Raw genomic sequence first — 11,694 nt, 5'->3', positions numbered from 1 at the left:
GTTACGCTTCATGGTGTGTGTGTGTGTGTGTGTGTGTGTGTGTGTGTGTGTGTGTGTGTGTGTGTCGCTGTGTGTGTGACGCTCCTAACCACCTCTGGGCTGTAAAGTTAACTGGATTGTTCTTGTAGATAAATATAGAGATATATATATAACTCTTGTCACGACTGAACTCTTGATGTGTCTGTCTGTCTGTCTGTATCTCTGTCTGTATGTATGATTATCTTTTACCTTCCTGTCTGTCTGCGTGATCGTCAATCAGGATCATATTCAAGGGATTAAATCATCATAATCAAGGGGTTAAATCCTATTCAAGGGGTTAAATCATCATAATCAAGGGGTTAAATCCTATTCAAGGGGTAAAATTATCGAGTTTAAAGGTCAGCTTGGATGAGTGTTTGTAGTGAATGTCACTCGTCCCTCCACTAGACCACAACAAGGGTGGACGTTCCTCAAGGCGATATCCTACCTACCCCTTCTGTTTCCTCCTCCTCTTACTCGACATCACACCCCCCCCTTTACCTCCTACCCCCTACTCTATACCATCAGGAAATGACTCCCAGCTGAGTAACAAAATCCTTTCTTAACAAGTCGAGGTCAGGGTGATCTGTGAGTAAGAGTTAATACCGATATCCTTTATTGATTCCCTGAACTGAACCTTCGAATCCCTGAACCCTCGAACCCCATTGAATCATTGAACCCCTGAACCTTCGAATCTCTGAACCTTCAAACCCCAGAGCCTTGGAACCCTTGAAACCGCGAACCCTTAAAACCGCAAACCCTTAAAACCGCAAAATCTTAAACCCTTGAAATCGTGAACCCTTAAAACCATGAACCCCTGAACTCATGAACATCCCAAGCTCAAAAAAACCCCACTTGAACGTGTGGAACCATGAACCCGTGAACCCTCGAACCCCTTAACCCATGCAGAGATAACGGAGTCACATTTATAAATAACTTAAGCTTCTTTTTTTTCACACCTTAAGATATTATTGATCTAATGAGTGTTATTATCTTCACATATGTAAAAAAATGTACAAAACATCACGTGGGCAGCGGTGGAGGCAATATCAAACCAGTGTGTTATATTCACTGTCCTTTAGGTAAATAAAATCTTACTTAACCTTTTAAGAATCTAGCTTTATGTCGTAAGTTATATGAGTCAGATAGATACGTTATATTCTCACATCCTCTCTTCTTTTAACGAGAAATATGCTACTGAATAAACCTGAAAGAATCTGGGCCCATTTGAAAGTTAAAATGTACACAATAACGTCACCTTGAGGCTAAATCTGTAGGTCCTGGGTCCTATGGAAGGTTTTACCCCATTACACATACCGGGTCCCTCATCCCACTGAATTTATGATGAGTTGGTGTTTACTGAGCAGGAGTTCTCACATTGTTACGCCGCGGTATATAAGGATTATGGCCCATACTTCCTGTTCTGTGTTCACTGTCTACTTTTACTTTCTATTGTCTACTTTTGTGTGTTCATTTTGTGTATATTTTATCTAATGTTTATTGTATTTAGTGTTTACTGTGTTAGTGTAGATGTTCTTTTGTTTATTTTCGTATTTTTAACATTTCCAGCGCTTATTGTCCCATTATAAACATTTCTGACGCTTATAATCTAATTACTCTTCTAATCTTCATTTCTCTTGTATTTCCCTTTCGTGTTAATGACTACACCATACCTGAGAGACTACCCCCCCACACACACAGGTGACCTTGACAAGCAGGTATTCATGTTAAAAGGGCAGTTTAAGACCAAAGCCATTTCCTGTTTCTCTTTAATTGTGTCGTCAGAGTCTAGTCACCTGTTTGGACACTGTTAGGGGACGTTACTGTTATCTGTTGTGGTGGGGTATTACTGTTACCTGTTGTGGTGGGGTGTTACTGTTACCTGTTGTGGTGGGGTGTTACTGTTACCTTTTGGGGAAAATTACTGTTACCTGTTTGGGGGCATTGTTACCGGGAAAAACTAACTGTTACTTGTTATGGGGCATTACTGTTACCTGTTGTGGTGAGAAAGCGAGTGTTACGTGTTTATATATACGTCTGTAACCTGTACTGTATTTTGTACCCGATTGCTTACCTGAAACTGTATTCATTTACCTGTGCTGTCTAACTAAATATGTGTTAATTACCTGTATTCTGTGTCCATACCTGTAATCTCGTTAACCTGTGAATTTATATGACTGTACCTGTAGTTTATAGGTAAAGGAGTATCTTTTTGTATCTAAATGCCTACTGTACTTTCAACCATCCTGGCGTGACCATGCCAGACCTCTGAACCCGGTCTTAACCCCACTTACCTTCTCCTTCCACTCCCTCCTTCCGGCTAACTCCTCCCCCTCCTCACCTTCTCCTCCTCCTCTTCCTCCGCCTCCTCTCCTCCGAACAGAAGGCTATGAAACTCCTCCTCGCATTAGCACGCTTCCAGTTAACACCGATTTGTTTCTCTCTCTCTCTCTCTCTCTCTCTCCTTTCATTAATTCTTCCTCCTCTTCCAGTATTTTTTTCTCCTCCTTGTCCCTCTTCTCCTCCTCTTCTCCTCCTCCTCCCTCCTCCTCCCTCCTTCATGACCTCAGAATAACTCCTTATTACCTATCTACTATACTTCCTTTCTCTCCTCCTCCTCTTCCTCCCCACACAATCTGTCACACCTGAATTATTGTCCTTAATTATCACCGATTGCCATCGTCATTATCACCATTCTTCTTCTTCTTCCTTCTTCACCGACAAGTTATCGTCATTATCACCATTCTTCTTCTTCTTCCTTCTTCACCGACAAGTTATCGTCATTATCACCATTCTTCTTCTTCTTCCTTCTTCACCGACAAGTTATCGTCATTATCACCATTCTTCTTCTTCTTCCTTCTTCACCAACAAGTTATCGTCATTATCACCATTCTTCTTCTTCTTCCTTCTTCACCAACAAGTTATCGTCATTATCACCATTCTTCTTCTTCTTCTTCCTTCTTCACCAACAAGTTATCGTCATTATCACCATTCTTCTTCTTCTTCTTCCTTCTTCACCAACAAGTTATCGTCATTATCACCATTCTTCTTCTTCTTCCTTCTTCACCGACAAGTTATCGTCATTATTACCATTCTTCTTCTTCTTCCTTCTTCACCAACAAGTTATCGTCATTATCACCATTCTTCCTCTCTCTCCCTTTTTTATCACACGTTCCAGTTATTGTTATTATCATTCTTCCATTTTTTGTTCCTTGTTTCTCATTATGTCTGATTACTGGACAGGTAAGGTGGCCAGACTTCAGGTATGTCTGTTTATGTCTGTTTTTTTCGTGTGTGTGTGTGTGTGTGTGTGTGTGTGTGTGTACAGGTGTTATTATGATTTCTATTATTATTTCTTTTACTACTACTAATTATTATTATTATTATTATTATTATTATTATTATTATTATTATTATTATTATTATTATTATTATTATTATTATTATTATTATTATTATTATTATTATTATTATTATTATTATTATTATTATTATTATTATTATTAAAAAATATATAAAAAATATATTACTACAACAAAATTCTCAAAATTATTTTTTATTTAAATTAAAAAAGTAAAAACAAAAACAAAAAGCACATCAAAGTGTTACCAAGCCACAAGGAGGTGAAGGCGTCTTTATATCCCTGAGAAAGTTCGTCATCAAGGAGGAGTGTGGCCGTGGTAACACTTGGTAACTCTGGGTGGAGTCCTCAGAACCACGCCTCTTACCTCGGCTCTCAGTGATTGTATACCTTAGAACCACTGTTATTTTTTGTGTTTTTTTCTGATTTAAAGGTTATTTACGGGTTGTTAAGTGTTGAGTCTTGGTTTATAAGTGATTTATGAGTTATTTATAAATGTTTTTGAAGTTTATTGAGGGAATTATGTTGATTTTTCTTATTTTTATGTGAATGAAATTGGTTTGTTGATTGACGGTTCTCTCTCGCTCACACACACACTTCATTACACAGCAAGGTCAAAGAAGCGACCGCGTGCACATAGAGCTCATAAGGTAGAGTGTTAATGTGTCTTGAAAGGTTACATCCTTGTGTGTGTGTGTGCTAATGATGCAACTTTACCTGGTTAAACTTTCATGGTCGTTTAGGCAGATTCTCAACGGTTTGCAAATCGAATTTTTACCTCTTAACTAAAATAAGTATTCTCGACACCTCTGGTTAGGTTAGGTTAGGTTAGGTTCTTGCGATGAGGTTGAATCTTACTCTCGTCCTTGTTTAACCCGTCATAAGTGGTCATGATCATCTCCTGTACGAAATATGTGGTCAGGAAGAAACAAGATGGCGGGGTCGGCCTTCGCTGGACGTGATGGTCTTTTGACTGTTGCTGGAAGAGGTATGCCAAGGAAGGCCTCAGGGCAGCGGGTATATCCTCCAACGTGATGAGTATAACCGCGCTCCTGTGATTGTCTGTCTGTTTGTCTGTCTACAAGAGGGATACGGGCTTATAGAGAGTGTTTGCAGTTAAGTGAGTACGTATGTAAACAATATACTCGAACATAACTATCGCCAGTGTTGGATAAGGGCCGCCTGGCGTTTACATAAAGCCAGGGATGTAAGAATGATTTATATTGGTGGTGATGGTGGTGGTGATAATGACACAATAACGGGAACTGACACCATCACTACTACTCTGGCACCACCACCACTGCACTGGCGTCATTATCACCACCATGCTGACGTCATCACCACCATGCTGACGTCATCACCATCATGCTGACGTCATCACCACCATGCTGATATCACATAAGGAAAACCTTTATAAAGTTGACTCTTGACCTTGTGTTATGATGACCTCATATTTCTCTCTCTCTCTCTCTCTCTCTCTCTCTCTCTCTCTCTCTCTCTCTCTCTCTCTCATTCTCTCTTTGCATGTTATTCTCTGTGTGTATTCTCTCTCTGTCTCTCTCTTCTCTTCTCCCTCTCTCACTCTCAATCTCTCTTTCTCTCTCTTCGTACTGTATGTTATTCTCTCAGTTCTCTCTCTCTCTCTCTCAATAATTATATATAACCTTCTCTTCTTCCCCTCCTCATACCCGCCTGTTAGAGAGAAGGAAAGTGTCATCCTCCTGTGGTGTGATCCCCCTCCCTCCGTGACCTACCGTTTCCTACCTCACTTCAGTCACTCACACCTTCTTTCCTTTGTCCGTCTGTCACAAAATTTCTTCTGTCTCTATCAAACACACACACACACACACACACACACACACACACACACACACACACATACACACACACACACACACACACACACACACACACACACACACACACATACATACACACACACACACACACACACACACACACACACACACACACACACACACACACACACACACACACACACACACTTGAGAAAAAAAAGTCATTTAACATAAGAAGTTCAGGAAGTGTTGAGAGAGAGAGAGAGAGAAGACCTATCAAAGTCTCTCTCTCTCTCTCTCTCTCTCTCTCTCTCTCTCTCTCTCTTCTTCTTCTTCTCCTCTTTGCCCGTCCGTGTGTTTGTCCGTGTGGTTCGTTACGGTCCGTTGCGTCCATAGACTAAAGTGGAGAGGGAGAGTGAGTGTGAGAGGGAGGAGTATGGGAAAATATGAGGGAGGAGAGAGAGAGAATGTGGGGGGAGAGTGAGAGTGTGAGGCGTGGTAGACGGATTGTGTAGCCAGAGGAGGAGGCGGAGGGAGAGTGGGAGGGGAGAGAGGGAGAGAGTGGGAGGGGAGAGGGAGGAGGCGGGTGTGTGTGTGAGGGAGGGAGGGAGGGGGGGGAGAGGGAGGAGAGAGGGAGGAGGGGGTGAGAGGGAGGGAGGAGGGGTGAGAGGGAGGGAGGGGGGAGTTTACCTTTCAGTGATATGATTAATTCTTAAACCCTAAAGTAAACTAAACCTCAAACAGTACACTTTAAGTTAGGTTGAGAGGAACTTTTATATCTTGTGATCTGATAAAGTTTTGGAAAGTTTAAATCCATAAGAATCTCCTGAAATATTAAAATCGTATTGTTATGTTAAGTTCAGACCAGCAGGAACCTTGATGGAACTTGTTTTGATCGGTTGAACTCCACATTGTCTCGGTACAGTAAATCCAACTTATACGAACGCCTCGGTAATCTGTTTTTTTTTTAATAAATTCAACTTACAGGAACGCTAGGCTATGCGTGTCACTCATTTACGAAACCTTGATATATATTTATATATAATTTGTTTTGGTCAGTTCAAGTCGTCGTAATGTTTTGAGGTAATCCACTTCCGTATAAGAACGGGTTGGCAGTCATGAGTCGGATTTGACTCCGGATTCTCACGTACGAACACAACACAGCAACACACACATTACCTCGTTCCTCTTCACCTCTGACCTATGGACGTTGACTGCTACTGTGACTACTGTTTTTTGGGGGTTAGGTTAGGTGAAGGGGGTGTGTGGGTCAAGGTGCTTATCTGTCTGTCTGTCTGTCTGTCTTTTTTTCTTTTTCTGGCTTCAATTATTCTTTATTTTCTTTAATTTACATATATTTTTCTTTGTTTTTTCTGTGTTTATGTTATAGTCTTTGTTTCTTTCTTTTCTTTCTTTTTTTCTTATTCTTTAAATCTCATTTCTTATTTTTTTTCATTTTTTTTCTTCTGTTCTCGCATTCTTTTTTATTTTGTCTACGTGTTTTCTTACTCCATCTCTCTCTTGTATCTATTCATAAACTTCTTTCTCTCTCTTCTCACCCCCCTAAGCTCCACAACCCCCACCTCCCCACCCTACCACCTCTTCCCCACCCCCACCTCTCCCCACCCCACCTCCCCACCCCACCACTACCCCTTCTTCCCTCCCCATCCCACCTCCCCTCCCCCACTACCCCTTCTTCCCCTCCCAATCACCTCCCCTCCCCCACCACTACCCCTTCTTCCCCTCCCCTGCCCTCCCCCACCCCCACTCCCCTTCTTCCCTCCCCACCCCCACCTCCCCACCCCCACCTACCCCTTCTTCCCTCCCCCCACCCCCACCTCCCCTCCCCCACCACCACCACCTCCCCTTCCCCAGAGTTAAATCACATATTAAAAAAAAATCCTGTGCCTGAAGGGATTCTACACCTCTACTAGTAGCCTCAGGGCCCGTTCGATACCCGACTAGACTAGAGATTTCTGTCAATAATGTTCACTGGATTAAGTGGTCGGTGTGAAGGTGGGTGAGTGGGTGGAGTGGGGGTTGTGGGTGATGTGGGTTGGTAGGTGTGGATGGGTGCGGTTGAGAGGGATGGTATGGGTGGATGTGGGATAGTCAGCACCCGCCTTGTCAGTCTATATGACGGGAAAGAGAGACAAAGAGGGAGAGAGAGAGGGAGAGAGAGAGAGAGGAGGGAGAAAGAGAGAGGGTGGGAAGTACCTGGGAAGTACCTTTACATCATGATTAGCTACTGTCGCTACTGTACTACACCTGCTCCAGTGGTTCATATATGGCTGGCTGACCATTTACTTTTTCTCACCATACTACAGCAACTATGTGGGCTCCTTGGCCGGCTATTAGGAGTGGGCCAGTGAAGGGGTGAAGGTCATTATGAAGCAGTGTGAGTCAGTATGAGGCGGTATGGGACAGTATGAAGCGGTTAATAGAGTACTTAGTTATTATTATTATTATTAGTAGTAGTAGTAGTATAGTAGAGTATTATTATTATATTATTATTATTATTATTATTATTATTATTATTATTATTATTATTATTATATTTAATTTATTGTACCGTTGTGTTGTGTCCTTGTCACACACACACACACACACACACACACGCACACGCACACGCACACGCACACACACACACACACACACACTATATATATATCACCACACTCCTCTTGTTTAATGTATTCAGATATACAGACGTAAGAGGCTGGTCGATCTGATTAACCTTCAGACAAATTGCCACTTAGAGTTAACGATCATCCGCACGACAGGCCCCGGCCCTCAGTAACTCATATATTAATAATTTCCCTTAATGGTAGAAATGAGGAAACTCTGGTAAGGCAACAGTAGAGTCTCAAGGTACTTTGGACGACATTTTGATTGGATATTTTTTGTGATAGATTCCTACCCTAACCTAACTTACCCTAACCTAACCTGACCCTGACCTAACCTAACCAGACCTAACCTAACCAGACCTAACCTGACCTGACCTCATTCCCCAGCTTGGAGAGAATGTCATAGGTTGCGGTGCACCATCTTAATGACAGGACACGTGTTGGACAGGTATGTGGCTCACGTAGTTGTGGAATAGAGTACGTGTGGAGCATACAGGTGTGGTACGTGTGGAGCATACACAGGTGTGGTACGTGATCAACCCTTTTCCCTCCCTTATTTCTCTCTCCCCTTTACACTCTCTCCCTTCCCCTTCCTTCTCTCTCTCTCTCTCCCTTTCCCCTCCCTCTCTCCCTAAAAAAATATAGACCTTTTAATTAAACAAAAAAGGCGTCGTAAAAAAAGTTGTTGTTTTTATGTAAAGTGACAATATGGCCTCCCTGTACTAGTCAAGGGTTAAGTTATAGTACTCAAGGGGTTAAGTTATAGTACTCAAGGGGTTAAGTTGTAGTACTAAAGGGGTTAAATTATCGTATTCAAGGGGTTAAGTTATAGTACTCAAGGGGTTAAGTTGTAGTACTAAAGGGGTTAAATTATCGTATTCAAGGGGTTAAGTTATAGTACTCAAGGGGTTAAGTTATAGTACTCAAGGGGTTAAGTTGTAGTACTAAAGGGGTTAAATTATCGTATTCAAGGGGTTAAGTTATAGTACTCAAGGGGTTAAGTTATAGTACTCAATGGATTAACTTATAGTACTCAAGGGATCAAGTGAACCAGATAGAAACTTTCTCACGTCATCACTCAAGGAAAAAAAAAATCGTAACCCACTCGAACCTCAGACGATCGTTGGTTCACTTAACTAAACACCGTGAGGTCATACAGGTGTCCACAGGTAAAACAATCTCCGCTCAGGTGTGCCAGTATTTCTCAAGACAACTTAGGTAAACACGATAGCAAGTCGGGGAAGCACGTAGGGGCGGGGGGTTGGATGGGGGTGTGGTGTGAGGGGTGTGGATATGGGGGTGTGGATGAAGGGAGAAAGACAGAGGTATCTTTTTTAACCTTCGATGTATCAAAATTTCCCGCCAAAATCTGTCCTCAATTGCGCGTCTGGCGAATATCCTTGACTTTAAGGTTTTATGATTGGTCACTAAAAAAAACTATCTGTCTCCTAATTGGTTAATATAAATACCTCATACCCTTTTTTGTGTGGTGTTTGTTTACATTCAGAATCATAATGTGAGTGTCCTTGGTAAACTAAAGGAGGTGTGTACGTCATAGTCGTCGTAATGTCGGTCTGTCTGTGTCGGTCTGTCTGTGTGACTGTCTGTGTGTCGGTCTGTCTGTGTCGGTCTGTCTGTGTGACTGTCTGTGTGTCTGTTGATGAATGTAAACTCAGCAATCATGATAAGTATTTCAGTTTAATTTGAATGGCTCTTGGTAGGAAGGTTTTCTTGATACAGTCTTGAAAGGAAACTACTTTGCTATGTGGCCTTGTGACCTTACTAGTGTGTGTGTGTGTTTGATCTCCAGACCTTTCTCTCGTGTAGACCAGACTACTAGAAACATCAGGGTCACTCTAGGATATGTCCCAACTGCAACCAAACCCAACCAACCCCACCCAACTCAACCCAACCTAACCAAACCCAACCAAAGCTAACCAAACCCAACCAAACCCAAATCCAAACCCAACCCAAAGCTAACCAAACCCAACCAAACCCAACCAAAGCTAACCAAACCCAACTAAAACCCAACCAAACCCAACCTAAAAAAGCTAACCAAACTCCAACGCCAAACCCAAACGTTATAACCAAACCCAACCAAACCCAACCCAAAGTCACCATACCCCTGTAAAGTCAGCTATATCATGTCTTGTGGTCTTCATTAAAAGGAGGACCATCAGATTTTATAACATTTATTCAAAGGGTTTTAATGGCGTCTTTGGCCTTTCTTGGTACAGAGACAAAATATCCAACCACATGTGAATCGGAATAATCAAGTTGATATTTGAGTCAAGCTTTTTTCCCTGCTTGCACTGATGATTTCCGCTAGCTACGACGCAGAGGTGGTGACTGAAGATGACGTAGAAATTCTGCATACAGATCTGATGAAAAGCAAAGAAAAGTATGAATGGATAAAATGAAAGTCACCCTTGTCACCTTCCAGAAAAGAAATTATGAATGCTCCACAATAGATAAAAAGAAAGTAAAAATGCTCCTCAACAGATAAAAAAGAAAGTATGAATGCTCCGTGTTTCGCTTTGAGTCTCTGGAAAGTTATAATAAATCAATGTTATTTCCTTCCAGAGTGACTTGTCTCAGTGGAGAGAAAGTGTGAGAGAGAGAGAGAGAGAGAGAGAGAGAGAGAGAGAGAGAGAGAGAGATTTGATTTGCCACATACACACACTTTCTTCTCAATCTCATTTCTCTCTCTCTGTTAGAAAGTCAGTAACCAAATTCCTTTAATAATCAATCTTACGGTGGGTGGGTAAGGGTGGTGTGGGTGGCAGGGTGTGTGGTGGGTGGCAAGAGGTAGGTGTGGGTGGCAAGAGGTGGGTGGTGTGGGTGGCAAGGAAGGTCTTAAGAGTTTTCCTCAAGAGGTGTGGTGCTGTCTCTCTGTCTCTGTTACACACACACGTACACACACACACACACACACACACACACACACACACACACACACACACACACACACACACACACGTCCATCAGTGCGTGAAGGTTGTGTTCGTTTATTACAGCATCCAAAGAAGTTTTAGTGGCATACATGGGCATACCTCCTCCCTCCTCCTCCTCCTCCTCCTCCTCCTCCCTCCTCCTTCTTCTTTTCTTTCTCTTCTCATCCTCCTCATCCTCTTCCTCCTCCCTCATCTTCCTCCTCCTCCTCTCTCTCCTTCTTTCTTCTTCACCGCCATATCCTTCATCTTCCCCCCTTCCCTCCTTTCTTCTTTCTTCTTCTTTTGTCCCTCCTCCTCTTGTCCCTTTCACTCCATGTTTCTAATATTATTGTCTTTTATTTTCTGTATTCTTGTCTGTTTCCTTTGCCCATCCGTCCCTGCATTCCTCCTCCTCTTCCTCCTTCGTCCCTTCACTCCACGCGTTTCTTATTGTTATTGTCTTTATCTTATTATCCATCTATTTCTTGGTCTCCACCTCCTCCCTCCTCCTCCTCCCTCTCCTCCCTCCTCCTCCCTCCCTCCTTTCCCCCTCACCAGTGCTTTCTAATATTTTGAGGTAGGAGAGAGAGAGAGGAGAGAGAGAGAGAGAGAGAGAGATACCGAATGGACGAGTTGAATAGCGAGGTCAGGTGTGTTTTTCCCTCAATTAGTTAACTCGTGGAGGCTACTACTCTCTACCTGTGTGAGTCTCCCTCTTCACTCCTTCCTTCTGCACCCCTCCTTCTGCACCTCCCTCCCACAGCACCCCCTCTCTGCACCCCTCCTCTCTGCACTCCCTCCCTTTCAGCACCTCTGCACCTCCTTCCTGCACCCCCCTCCCTCTTCACCCCCTCCTTCTGTAATTCTTCCCCAGTGCACCCCTCTCTTCCATCATTCCAACACACACACACACACACACACACACACACACACACACCTACGTTGTATTATAAAGA

This window comes from Homarus americanus, unplaced genomic scaffold (genome assembly GCF_018991925.1).
Source record: "Homarus americanus isolate GMGI-L3 unplaced genomic scaffold, GMGI_Hamer_2.0 scaffold20465, whole genome shotgun sequence".
Lineage (NCBI taxonomy): Eukaryota > Metazoa > Arthropoda > Malacostraca > Decapoda > Nephropidae > Homarus > Homarus americanus.
This window is presented reverse-complemented; position numbering follows the sequence as displayed.